Source organism: Notechis scutatus, chromosome Z (assembly GCF_049901735.1).
Source record: "Notechis scutatus isolate UNSWTSFEM ecotype Mainland chromosome Z, rNotScu1.2, whole genome shotgun sequence".
NCBI classification, from domain to species: Eukaryota; Metazoa; Chordata; class Lepidosauria; order Squamata; family Elapidae; genus Notechis; species Notechis scutatus.
Genome location: NC_142025.1, coordinates 99,322,108 through 99,336,326, shown reverse-complemented (window position 1 = coordinate 99,336,326; position 14,219 = coordinate 99,322,108). Strand labels below are relative to the sequence as shown.

Below are 14,219 nucleotides of genomic sequence, written 5' to 3'. Positions count from 1 at the left end.
TGGTGCAGTGGTAGAAGGTTACCAGCAGCTTTTCATTCAGTTGTTGTTTTCTGAGAAGTCTCAGGTAGTATAATCTTTGCTGGGCCCTTTTGACCAGGGCTGCAATGTGGGCACCCCAGGTCAGATCCTCTTTTAGGCTAACACCCAGAAACTTAAAACTGGCCACTTGCTCCACTCGGTCTCCATTGATAAGCAAGGGCTGGATGTCTAATTTGTTCCTTCTATAATCCACTATAAGTTCCTTGGTCTTATTGATGTTGAGGACCAAGTTATTGTCTCCACACCATGAAAGCAACCGGTCCACCTCATCTTGGTAGGCAGACTCATCCTCCGGAGATAAGTCCTACCACTGTTGTATCATCTGCAAATTTAGCAATAGTATTACTAGTGTAAGTGGAAATGCAGTCATGCCCATAAAGAATATAGAGTAAGGGACTCAACATGCAACCCTGTGGTGTACCAGTGTTAAGAATAAAGGCTGAAGAGGTGTGATTACCTAATCTGACCTTCTGTGAGCTGTCAGACAGGAAATCCATAATCCAAAGGCAGATTGAATTAGAAAGCCCAAGGTCCAGAAGTTTAGACACTAGTCTATGTGGAAGAATTGTATTAAACGCAGAACTAAAATCCACAAAAAACATCCTCACATAGACCCCCCTGCTGTTCTAGATGAATCAGAGCAGTGTGAAGAGTGATGGCTGTAGCATCCTCTGTAGATTTATTTTTTCTCTATGCAAACTGGTGTTTATCAAATGTATGCAGAAGACCAGAAATGATGTGCCGGCAGACCAATTTCTCAAAGTACTTAATGATGATAGGAGTGAGTGCCACTGGTCTATAATCATTGAGGTTATTGATAGGGAACTTCTTTGGCAATGGAACAATGGTGGAAGCCTTCAAATAAGATGGAATAGTGGACTGGGATAGTGGACTGGGATAAAGACCGATTGAAGATCCTGGTAAAGACTCCAGCCAACTGATCAGCACAGTCTTTAAGCACTCGGCCAGAGATACCGTCAGGACTGGCAGCCTTTCTAGGGTCCACAGCCCTCAGAATGTTCTCACCTCCTATTCCTCCACAATGAGGTGGGGGCTACAATTGGGTGGTAGTTGTATTTTATCTGTCTCTGATGTCTCCACTTCAAAGCGAGCAAAGACTAAGACTCCAAGGTCCCTCTCACAGTTACTATTTTGGAACCAAGTTTCACCTAATCTGTACTTGTACCTTTGGTTTTTCCTACACAGTGTAAAACCTTGTTTTTCTCCACATTAAATTTCATTTTGTTGGCTAGGGCCCATTGTTCAAGTCTGTCAATATCTTTTTGGATCTTGAGCTTGTCTTCTGGGGTGTTGGCTGTTCCTACCAGTTTAATGTCATCTGCAAATTTGATGAGTTCTCCTATTATCTCATCTAAGTTGTTTATGAAGATATTGAAGAGTACTGGGCCTACAACAGAACCAGTGATGGTATTCAAATTTTTTTATTACTAGTTCTGTGGGAGTGGCAGGGGAAGGATACTGTAAAATCTCCAGTCAGAGGTGGTATTTGCCAGTTCTCTGAACTACTCAAAATTTCCACTGCTGGTTCTCCAGAACTGGTGAGAACCTGCTGAATACCACCTCTGGACAGAACTTTGTAGTACCCCATTGCTTACTTGCCTCCATGTCGATGTAGTACCATTAAGGACTTCTCTTTAAGTAAAGTTTGTCAACCAGTTACAAATCCATCTGGTGGTGGTGCTGTCTATCCCACATTTTTCTTGTTTACCAAGAAGTAGATTTGGTCTACTTTGTCAAATGCCTTGCTGAAATCTAAGTATCCTATGCCCACAGCATTTTGCTGATTTACTAATTTAGCCACTTTGTCAAAGAATGAAATAAGATTGGTTCGGCATGATCTTTTTTAAACAAACCTGTATTGGCTACTAGTTATATCTTGATTTGCTTTTAGATGTTCGCATATCTATTTTTTTATTATTTTTTCCAGTATCATCCCAGGTATTGATGTTAGGCTGATTATTCTGTAATTTCCTGGATCTATTCCACCCCCCCCTCTTTTTTTAAGATGGGAACCACATCAGCTCTTTTCCTATCCTCTGATAGTTCCCCAGTGCTCCAAGATTTTTTAAAGATACGATACAATGAGTTCTGAGATAACATCTGCCAGCTCCTTCAGAACTCTGGGTATGTAATCCATCAGGTCCCAGTTATTTATATTCATTAAGATCAGATAGGTGTTTTCTTATACTTTTCTTGCTTATTTTAATTTTTATTTCTACTCTGTCTTTTATAGTTGTAGGTAGGTTAGGTTATAGTTTCCTTTTGTGTGAAGACTGATGCAAAGAATGAGTTAAGCAGCTCTATTTTCTGTCTACTGCCTGTTACTTCCACGCTCTCTTTTCACTTTAGTAGGAGGTTTAATGAGGAGAAATGAAGAGCATCCTACTCTCTATTTCATTACTATTATTAGCTGGAAATTTAAAAAGTAGTGGATTCCTAAATGATGGCTTAGCTAGGGACAAATTGCATCTGTCCTCAAAGGTAAGTATAGCAAAGGTGGGGGAGACCATACTCTTCTGCAATTTTTTTATGGAATAAGAAATTCAATATTCATGGGAGATGGCAGGATTACTTTAAAAGAATGACAAAATAATTGTGGACTGTGTAAAATAGATTTGGTGCCAGTTTTTTTTTTTAATCCTGCACTTCTATGAATTTTGCTCAAGGAAATTTTTTCTTCATATCAGACTGGATCAATGTGAAATTAAGACTTTTTTTCAGTTTTTAATAAATCCTTTTCCTAGGTTTTTTCCTCAGAATCCTTAATCATGAAATCATGAATTGTAATCCTAACCTGGATTAAATCCTGCCATCAATTTTCATACTAGCCTGGATTAAATTCTGCCATCTTTTTTTTTTCTATGTCCACAATGGCATTGTCATTTTTTCTCCACCTCAAAGGTCAGGCAGCCAGCCTTAAGTCAATTTTAGCCGATCCCTTATAAAGTGTTGAATCCAAAAGCCAAAAGCAATATATGCCAATTCTAAAATGAGCAAAATACCAGGCACTGTATTCAGATGATAGTAAGAGATGGAGTCTATTGAGTACCTACCATACTAACCATTTTAGACTGGAATAAACATGTCCCTTCTCCTTAATTACCTGCAAATTAAGTCTATTCATGGACCTATGAAGAGCATCTGCCCATTAAGACAAGCTCTTCCTTTTCACCTATGACTTCCTGCAGTCTGCAGATCATCTGATTGGTGGGTTTTAGAAAGTGAAGAACAGTATCACACTATTTCTCAGAGTCTGATGATGATGTGACCAATAGACTACAAGTGTCTATTGACTATCAATAGATAAAAGTGTTGATTTTGATATTCTTACCTAGCAGATTCCCACCCTGCTGATTAGCAGACTTAGGGATTATTCAGTGAAGTAGGAGAATTCAGCTCTTTCAAGACTTGGATTCTTGTGAGCTTGCCTAATTGTTCTAATGTGGCCTGCCATTAACTGATCATAATGGGGTCAACACTTATCATCACCCCAGAAGGAAAATGTACATTTACTTGTACGCTACATTATGCTTTCTCCAGCAATCTTTTTACATCAAGCTTATCTATCAATTCGTTCAGATACCACCAGGAGATATTTACCAGCCTTATATTTTGAAAACAGTCAGGTAAGTCACTCACTACCTGTAGATGAAATCCACCAAAGCATTCTTTTCTAAGGTTTCTAAGATAGCAACTCAATACATGCAACTTGGATTGTATTCTTCGCAGACTTGTAACAACAAAACTGAGACCAAGGACCAGTTTTCACTTCACTCTTTCTTGCTTTCTGTTTTGGTTAATTCTCAGGGTAGAACTGAAATTTGTCCATAGTAATAAAAGAAAATGTACATTAAAATGTTTGTGAGATGCTTTAAGAAAAGCAGTTGAGCATTTCTTCCACAAGGAAAAAAAAAGGAAATAGTCCGTTTTATTATTTGTATTACAAATGAACTAGTGTTTTGACAAGCTTCAGTTTCAAAAAAGAATCTGCTAAAAGTGGTCCTTGATCCTTCTTCATCCTGAACCCCAACAGTTACTAACTCAGATTAAAAGCTTTTTTTTAAATTGCACCTCAGAACTACACCTCCCAGCATTCTTTGCAACATTTTAGGTTATATCATCCCACAATGGGCGTGGGGGGTTTATAAACCGAGAAGGCGTCTCTTACTGCGAGCGGAGTTGAGAGAGTCTTTTGACTTGAGCGGACTTTGGTTCTTGTGGGAGATCTTCGCTTCTGCTAACCACCGGCAAAGAAGTGAGTAAGAATTTAAGAAAAGTTTGGTTCTAACAACAAACTAACTATTTCGTTAGCAGGTACGAGAAAGAAAAGTGTTTTTAAAGACAGGGTGAATGTCCAGAAGGGATGTTATAAAGATTATTACGCTCTAGCTGTGTATTTTGTTTCTCTGGTTCGCTGCTATATTGACTGTTCAGGGATGACTGTTCACCTAGTTCTGTAAGGCGTAAGTCCTCCAACTTCATGCAGTTCGGATGGATTTCATTTCGACTCTCCAGGACATACATTTACTGTGTTTTTTCTGATTATTATTATATTGGGAAATGTGATTCAATGATTACCGGGTCTCAGAAAGCAAAGGGCTGAATTCATCCAGAGAACAATGCATCAAAGCTTCTGTTACCTTTTGCTTTGATTTCTCACCAGGAGAAATGAGTTACACTCATGCAAGTGTAATCCTTGAAGGTAGGCTCCGGAAAACGAACGATATTTATTTGCAAAAGTCAAATAGGCCATAGAGAAAATGTATGTTAGAAGTCTTGTAATGCATATTAGCATTATGATATGCCTTTTCCACTTGATTGCTTATATTTTAACTAGGCTAGGTTTCCCACAAGAGTACCAAAGGACTGAGAGGAACTTTGAGACAAAAATTGTACAGCGTTCTACAAAGCACTGAACAAAAGTTATACAGATTTGCTTTGCACACATTATAGCCCTATTTTGTGTTCTGACTTTTGCAGGTGGGACTTGCCTCAATCAGTAGAAAACTACTACCTGTTTAGGATAACAGATCAGGTGAGTCTTAATTGTTTGAATGTATAGAAGATAGCATCCTCATAGGAATGGGTTTTGAAACAGCACCTTACTAAAATCCAGTATAATGTTTCATAATTGCATAGGTTTACTTTTGCTTCTCCTTAGTCATGCCTAAGCATCAAAAAATGTAAGGGAAAGTTTCAAATTGGATTTGGTGGTTTTTATTGTCGTAGGTCATTCGATTAATGCTATACCTTGCTCATTTTCTAACAAGTTCTTGCCAAATGGTTCAGAGTTTTTTCCTGCAATAATCCTGATAGCTGCTTAAGTCTAACTTGGTTCTGGTCAAATTTTCAGCTTCATAATGTGTGAACGGATCAGAGTTCCCAACTTCTTTTTGTCCTGGTCTTTAATCATAGCATCTACTCAGGGAGAATTTGGGTTTCCAGAGAATGTAGGTTTTCTTTGTATTTTATTTTATTCCTGTTTCCAATTTCTAAACTGCCCATCTCCCTTAAAGAGTCCTTTTAGCAATTTATGACTGTTTTAGAACTTCTGCTGAGGTGTGTAATGTTTTCCCCCCTTAATTTGCCTACCTATAGGTTTCTCATCTTAAAGAGTGCTCGTTAGAGTACTTGTTTTTTGTGTTTATATTTATTTTAATCTTCTAATGTATTTTCTGTATCGGAACTCTGAAAAACTTGTTCGTTTCTGATCCAGAGTAATAAAGGAGAAGTCTGGTGCCCTGTGAGGTAGGTGCTGCAATAAAAAAGGCATGCCTCCTGGGTCCCACTAGATGACATTGTTTCTAGAAAGGAGTTGGAGCTTGCCCAGTACAGAAAGTAAATATTATTTTGGCAGAAATGTGCAAGTACTATTACCCAGCCAAAAGTGTTTCTGAGAAAACCCTAAAAAAAACACCATGCTCTACCAAGTTTCAGTAATATATGCAAGATTAACCTTTTCATTCACAATTAAATCACACATGAGAGGTGCTTTATTAGAGACTGACTTACATTCAACAGTAATGCCCCCAAACTGGAACCACTAGGGCTCTGATCACAAGGTATTATGGTAGAACACAGGGCATTTTGGTTTTAAAAGGTGGAATCACCTTCCTCATGAACAGTCTGCTCCCCACCTCCACAATATTATTGTCTCTCATCTTCCCCTTTCCCATGCTACACAACAATGTGTAGTTTTTAAGTGGTTAACATGCTAGACTAGAAGTGGGAGAACCTGAGTTTCAGGCCTGTCTTAGATATAAAGTTAGCTGGGTAACCTTAAGCCTGTCACACACACACCCAGCCCTGAAAAGTTGACAAATCACTTCTGAAAATGCTTCCCAGAAAACTGCATGAAGTTTTGAGAGGAAAGCATAACTTTACCTAGCTCCTGTTAAACATACCAGTGTAATCTAATGGTTAAAAAGCACCAGGCTAGAAACTTGAAGACTATGAATTCAAGTCTGGCCTTAGTCATGAAAGCCAGCTGGGTGACTTTGGGCCAGTTACTCACTCTCAGCTGTTGTGGGGAAAATAGAAAGGAACATTATACATGCTTACCATCTTGAATTGTTTATAAAAATAATAAAAATGGGATATAAATAAATAAAATACATTGACTGCTGATACTATTCTTTTTAGCTATAGGCTAGCTATCAAGGACACCATCACTAGACATCTATTTTGGCCTGATTGGCAATTCATTTGCTCTGAATATGTCTAATCAGTGCACAGATCAGTTCCTTGTCTGGTACCTTAACCAAAACACCACATTGGTTCTTTCTAATGAAATTGCAGGGATAGATTGGCAAGCTAGAATGGCATTGTCAAATATTTGACAATATGATACTAACTTGCCAATCTGGGGTGAAAAAAATCTTCCTAAAAAATTTGTTTTTAAACTTCTGTTTCCCTTCACTTCCCCAAATCTTGTATTTTTTCCCTCTGAATCTTGATACCTGTAGTCCCGGGATGTCAAACTTACCGTCCATGCCCACTTTAACAAAGGGAAAAAAAGTTGTGATACATCATGTGATGATGACATGAAGACACAAGTTTGACACCCCTGCTCTAGCTGTTGGAGATCACATGCCACAACATAGTTCAAGCAGATATAGCCCACTTGTGTGTAGATGCAGAAATGTAGATTCCCGAAATTAATATTGAATTTCCTTTGCATCCCTATTTAAGGACATCGAGCTCAGTTTCTGCCTGTCACAGAGCTGTTAAGACAAGCACAAGTTCAGAACTGTTTCTGCTGTTTGGTAAGTAGTATTTACTTGATGGTTTCATGACACAATTAGTAATCCCATTGTTTCAATTGTTAAAGTCGCTGTGGTTTTTGTTAGCATGTGAAAAGTGAAAGTAGAATACAGTACTGCCTTTAGTTCTTTAAAAAAATATTTAAAATGCTTTCTCACTGAGCAGTTGGCTCTTATCTCGTTATTACTTTACTAAACCAGGGGTGGGCTGCTACCAGTTTGCACCAGTTTGGGTGAACTGGTTGTTAATTTTAGCGAACTGGCAAATCCCACTCCTGGCTGACCCCGCCCCTCCCAGGAGTCCCCACATGGCACGTTTTGGATTTCAGGTAAGTGCAGGGGCCGTGCGGAGGCTCGGGGAGGGTGAAAAACAGGCCTCCCAGAAGAACCGGAAGAAGTTCCAGAGAACCTCCAGGGAGGCCATTTTCGCCTTCCTAGGAGCTCGAGGAAAGCCTCTGGAGCCTTGGGAGGGAGAAAATGCCCCCCCCCCCAAAGCCCGTTTTTGCAACAAGGGTGGTGCAGGAGGCCAACTAGGGCATGCCTACCATGGCCATGCCAACCCAGCAACTGGGCAGAGAACCGGTTGCTAAACTATTTGAAGCCCACCACTGTACTAAGATCTACCAGTAGGGGGCCACTTCAGCTTGGTTGGTGGTAGGACTGCCTGAAGAAGTCCAGCCAACATGGATTGAAGGCGCTGGTAAGATCTCTGCCCCACTTCCTAGGATTACACAAGGTCAAGAGAATCTGTAGTTACTTTGCAAGTCATTGCCATGATATCTTCCTTGCTTCTGCCAACATGAATATAAATTATCTTGGCTGAAAAATAGTTTGTGGTAGGACTGTCTGAAGAAGTCCAGCCAACATGGATTGAAGGTAAGGTCTCTGTCTCTCTTCCTAGGATAACACAAGGTCAAGAGAATCTGTGGTTACTTTGCAAGTCATTGCTGTGATATTTTTCTGCCAACATGAATATAAGTTATCTTGGCCGCAAAATAGTTTGCAATCATATCTGAATAGCCTGAAGGAAGGTTGTTCTGCCCTCTTTTCTCAATAAGATATGGGCCCAAGGGCATGAATGCTTTGTGTTTAGTGTTAAAGGTAGCTTGATCATGTTTGGAGAATAGATAGTTCCTGTGCAAAGTTATTATTAATTTGGCTCTCATTCTGCAAAGGGAACCAGAAGGAGAGGAAGGGAGAAGGGGTTTGATACTGAAGGGGTGAGGGAAGTGAGAGATTTACAAACACCAAACACAATTAAGAATTGGAAGTCAAGGGAAGCAGTAACTGTCAATTAGATTTCTTCATTCATCCCATTAGAAGACTCATATAACTGACACTGACAATAACAGGCAACAACATTACTCATTGTATGTTATCTTTCCAGATTAGAACAGAAGTGCAAATGTATGATTAAACAATTTTTCAATACTAAACTGAGATTACTTATTTTTGTTAATTCCTGATCTGTTTTCTGACACCTTTTAAAAAACTGGATTTCCAGTAAAGTTGCTTCCTGAATTCTGCACTTTGTTTTAAAAAATATGCAGAGTCAAAATAAATGTGGAGCATGATTGGAAATCTCAAGCTAAATATCAAAATATAGAAATTGTACAATGAAAATCAAAGCTGTTCTTCTCTTTAAAATGGAATTACCTGAAACATTCATGGAGTAATTGTTATTCTCTATGGACTAGAGGTTATCTAGTCCAAACCTGCACTTAATCCTGGATCCACTTTTTAAACTCAGCAACTTTTAAGAAAGGTAGACTTCAATTCCCAGAATTCCCCAGCCAGCAGTGCATATTATCCATAATATAGCAAATCTATAAAGCTGCTGTAAATGTATGCAAATAATTGACTACAAGTATTTCATATGACTAATATCTTCATACCTGATTTCACTTATGGCTAAGTAGATGGGTTATTTGTTTTCTGCCTTTGTTGTATATAGTGTAGGATCTCTATTTATTCCTCATGTGAATAAATACCTCATAACTATTTCATAGTTTTTTCAGAGCTTACTACAGCTTCTGTTAATACATGAGTTATATTAGGAGACCCAAAACCAGAGTTTGAGAATTTGTTTTAATATCTGAACCAAACTTGAGTTTTAGCGACTGAAAAAGACTTAAACATGGGCTTTCTCAATAATAGCTCAATATTTTAACCACTACAAGCATCCCTTCCAGCCCAGCAGCCCAACTGCTGGAAGAGATATTTGTAGAAGCTGTTTATAACAGAATTGCAACTTAGTTAACTCCCCTCTGCAACATCATACACCGTTTAATGAGTATTAAAAGCACAGGAGCCAAGAGGAACAGCAGCATCCCTAAGAGGATGGTGTCAGCTATATTCCTTTCATCATATTATGGAATTAAGATTCCACTTGATGTTGATGAACCAAGCTATATTTCTCTGCAATTTGTACTGTTCATGCTCACTATGGCAGCTGAAAATTATGATCCAGCATCATCTGAAGGGCTGTGTATTGGGCTTCTACTGCTATTTTCAGAATGTAATGTCTTCCCGATCATTATTTGAGGTCATTAAGAGCTGCTCCATGGAGCTTTGTCTCCTTGGAACACCTTTTCCCTGTCTTGCAGCTACAAAGGCTCTTTCAGTTATCCTCAGCCCACATTTCAGATGAAGAGAATTGTAGACGAGAAAGCCCTGACTGGGGGGAAGCTACCTTATTTCAGTGAATAAAGCTATGTAATGCTGAACTAAGGATTTGCCAAACACTACAGGGCCAAAAGAGGTAAGCCTAAGTTTTCAGTCAATCAGAGGGCCCCAAAGTCTGAGGCAGAAAGCATACATGGCTTTTTTTTTAAAAAAATGTTGCTTGGTAGAAACTGCTGAGTCCAAGAAACATTTTTTGGCCTACGCTTGATTTTAAGCCTTTGTGCCTTTAGTTTCATTTGCAGATCACATTACTGATCTTGACAGCAACTCAGGTTTTAGATATAAAAAACTCTTTTGAAGTAAAACACAAATTAGTTATCTAGTAGTGATGGAGAAGTACATTTGAGAAAGGCATGTTGCTTACTATTTGCTGAAATTAGTAATTAAAATAAGGTGGGCTTCCATTAGCAAGGACAGTATGTGTTGAGAGGAGGCAGATCATAAAGAAATGCTGTTTCCCAATTCTTATGCAGCCCTTCTCAAATGAGTTGCTTCTATTGCCTGTTGAACAAATCCAGCAAATCATCTTATTATGAGCCATGGTGGCATACTGCTGGCTACTCCTGCTGACTGCAGCTGTCTGCAATTTGGCAGTTCAAATCTCACCAGGCTCAAGGTTGACTCAGCCTTCCATCCTTCTGAGGTGGGTAAAATGAGGACCCAAATTGTTGGGGGCAATAGGCTGACTCTGTAAGGGTTGTAAAGCACTGGGAAGCAGTAAGTCTAAGTGCTGTTGCTATTATTGATCAAAATGCAAATCTCCATACACAAACCTAGTTTATGAGTATTTGTGCTTCCTCCCCCCTCCATCACCAGAATCGGTCCCACTTATTATGGGAACTGAATTAAAAAACCCAGTGCGATCCTGTGCACTGAACATCAAGATCCAATCCCATGGGAACTTGTCTTATGTAAATTCTTATTTATTTTAGTAAAAGGAATAATCAAGAAGCAGTAGCACACATCAGTAGTTAACTATTTTGATCTGACTCTTGCTACTATTAACAATCACCAATGTATCTTTTGAGGATGTGTTGGAATTTCCTTATTCTTAACAAGATCATTCTGGGATGATTAAAAAAAAGCAGACAGTTAAATGTAGTTAAGTAAAAATAATGAAAACAAGCTGTTTGGTGAGCAGTGGCAAGCATCCATCCATCCAGCCCAGGTTGTAGACATTACAGTCTGTCCCTTCTTTATTAACCCCCTTTGTCCAGTCATCAAGTTCCCCCCTCAAATGATTCCATTTCAAGGACTTCCTTTCTTTCTTATGTCCAATTTTCGTGAAACCACATTTATCTAATAAGCTGTCCTTGGGGGTGTATACCTTATCTCACTTTCCTGGACAAGCTGTCTCAAATGCCTCTGAGCAGTGAAGAGTAAGAATGTCAACAAGTCTTAAAACAAGATATGGCTTCTCAAACTAAGTAAAAGTGTAAATGCTTCAAATAAAATATTCCAATACTATAGTCTATAAAATATTCTAACGGCTGTTTAAGAATTTCTTCTCTTTGTAGGGCCACTTCTATCCTTCTCTGCCAATGACTATTAGGAGGATATTGGTCTTTATTCCAAATTCAGATACAAAAGAGACAGGACTACTATAATTCAGAAACTTGAAACCTAGTTGAATTGATTGGGAACTTTTCTTCCTTTCCAGGTTGGCGACATATGTTCCTCCAAACATGTTCCTTCTATATTTACCATATTTTAAATTTCTCCTATAAATAATATCAATCAGCTACTTGTTGCTTGGGAAATTAAAATTTATTTCTGGCAAGCTTCATCGATTTAAATTTTTTTTAAAAAAAACAAATTTTATTAATTTTCAAAGACAATACACAGACAAATAAAACATAAAACGTAAGAACATAGAACATCTTTTCTAAGAACTTCTTAACAAAACAAATAAAACATCTTATTTAAGTACAACATAATTCTAAATTATCACATTTCCATACAAACACAATTTAATATGCATCTTATGTATTCAACTTCATATCTTATTACTCTTTTTCCAACTTCTCACTGTTTCTTCCTTTACTTCTGTTCAATTTTATTCATTAAACTTATACTTTCATCTATTTCATATTACTATATTTCATATTATTACTGTTTCATATGTTCTTATCCAACATTATTAATTCTCAATAAACAAACATAAACAAACAAAATACATAACATAAAGACATAAAACTTCTTTTTAGAAAGCGGCTTAACTCCGGGTTACAACTTTTTTTTTTTTTTTGGAAAAATACTTTATTAGTTTTACCTTTAAAAGAACAACACAACTACAAATTATGTACAACAAAAAGACAAATAGGCCTTGGCATAGACCAAGAGGGAGAGAGAAGAAAGCCTAAGAGAGGGGAAAGGGAAGAGTAAGGGAGGGGAAGGATAGAGTAGGGAAAACAGTTAAAATAAAACCATATTTTGTGACTGTCTGTAAGATCCTTTCTTCTTCAAAAGTATCATCGGCGGTGCTTTTCTTTATCTCTGCTTCGAAGGCCCTCGGCCATAATTTTCCTAGAGGTGATCTATCTTTGGTTTAGCCAATTATACAAAGGATTCCAATTGTTGTAATAGGATGAGGATTCTTTATTTTTTAGTGCTTGGGTTAGTTTGTCCATTTCGGCGCATTGTAAAATTTTCTGAATAACCATATGTTCAGTGGGAATGGAAGATAATTTCCAGCACTGGGCAAATGCCAGTCTGGCTGCGGTTAAGATATGAATTACAATATACTTCGATTTTTTGGGTATTTGTTTATCGAAAATTCCTAGAAGGAAGGACTCTGGTTTGTACTCTATTTGTTCCTTGGTTATTTCCTCTAGCCAGCGCCTCATTTTTTGCCAGTACTTCTGGGTTTCCTTGCACGACCACCACAAATGGAAGAAGGTACCTTCTATGCTTTGACATTTCCAACAATTGGGGCTCGTGTTGGGGTGCATCTTCGCCAATCTCGAAGGGGGCAGGTGCCATCTATAAAACATTTTATATGCGTTTTCTTTATAAGCTGCTGATTTCGTGATCTTAATGTTCCTGTTCCAGATCCTTTCCCATTCTGCTAGAGTAATGCTCCGTCCCACGTTTCTGCTCCACGCAATCATATTTCCTTTGACAATTTCTTGTTCTAATTCAGTTTCTAATAAATGTTTGTAAAATTTAGATATATTTTTTTGCTCGGTCCTAATAGAATTTTGTCTAAAGTCTGTAATTTATTGTAGATTCCAAATTCCTTAATATCTTGTTTATATCTACTATGAATTTGAAGGTACACCCACTGATCAATTTTAAATCCTCGCTCTTGTAATTCTTGTCGGGTTTTCAGTTTTCCTTGTGGGTCTAATAAATTTTCGTACTTAATCATTTTAGTTATATCCAAATTATTAGGGTGTACTATCGCTTCCATTGGAGATAACCAAATCGGTATTTTTAGATAAAGTTTTTTACGTACTTTTTTCCAATTGGTTAATAGAGAGTCCCTGATAAGATGCCTATGGAAATATGATTGGCTGGGTTTCCCAGTTTCCCACAGAAAGGCATGCCATCCTTTCTGCTTATCGTGGCCTTCTAATATTAGTGTTCTTTTGTTAGTTAAATTCACCCATTCCTTTATCCATAGTAGGGTGGCTGCCTTGTAATATACTTCCCAGTTTGGCAGGCCTAACCCTCCTCTGCTTTTCAAATCTTGTAGGGCTTTTACATTAATCCTAGCTTTTTTCCCCTGCCAAATAAATTTCAGTGTTATCTTGTTTAATTCCATAAATTTTTTTTTATTTACCGTATTTATCGGCGTATAACACGCACTTTTTTCCCCCTGAAAATAGGGGGCAAATGATGTATGCGTGTTATACGCCGATATAATGTTAAGAAGCCTTCGTGAATGCTGCTGGGATCGGGATCAAGGACACAAATGAAAGAAGGGGAGGGAGGAAGCAACCAAGCCTGTCCTGCTCTCTGGTTCAGCTCTCTCAGTCGCTCTCTCGCTCCTCCACCAGCACAGGAAGAAACTGCTTCAAAGAAGCGGGGGGCTTTTCCTGTCGCCACAGCTTCCCCGAAGCGCCCGTTTCTCCCCACCCCATCCCGCCCGCTGGGTTCAACCCAGTGCTCCGTTCTGCCTGCCTGCCTGCCTTCGTTAATGGTTGAATCGGAACAGCTTCGGCTGAGTAAAAGAGGCGAATAGTTATTATTCTCAGCCAAGCTGCTCCC

General features: G+C 38.4%; 1 protein-coding gene across 2 annotated transcripts in view; it reads left to right on the top strand.

The window, feature by feature from the left end:
* The first annotated feature begins 4,231 nt into the window (after window positions 1-4,231).
* The window catches only part of CALCOCO2 (calcium binding and coiled-coil domain 2), a 35,912-nt gene continuing 25,924 nt past the window's right edge, over window positions 4,232-14,219 (top strand). For both annotated transcript variants that reach the window (XM_087947037.1, XM_087947036.1), the window contains exons 1-3: window positions 4,232-4,315; window positions 5,041-5,095; window positions 7,252-7,325. The gene's annotated coding sequence lies outside the window, so the exon portion shown is untranslated. The remainder of the gene's footprint in view (window positions 4,316-5,040; window positions 5,096-7,251; window positions 7,326-14,219) is intronic.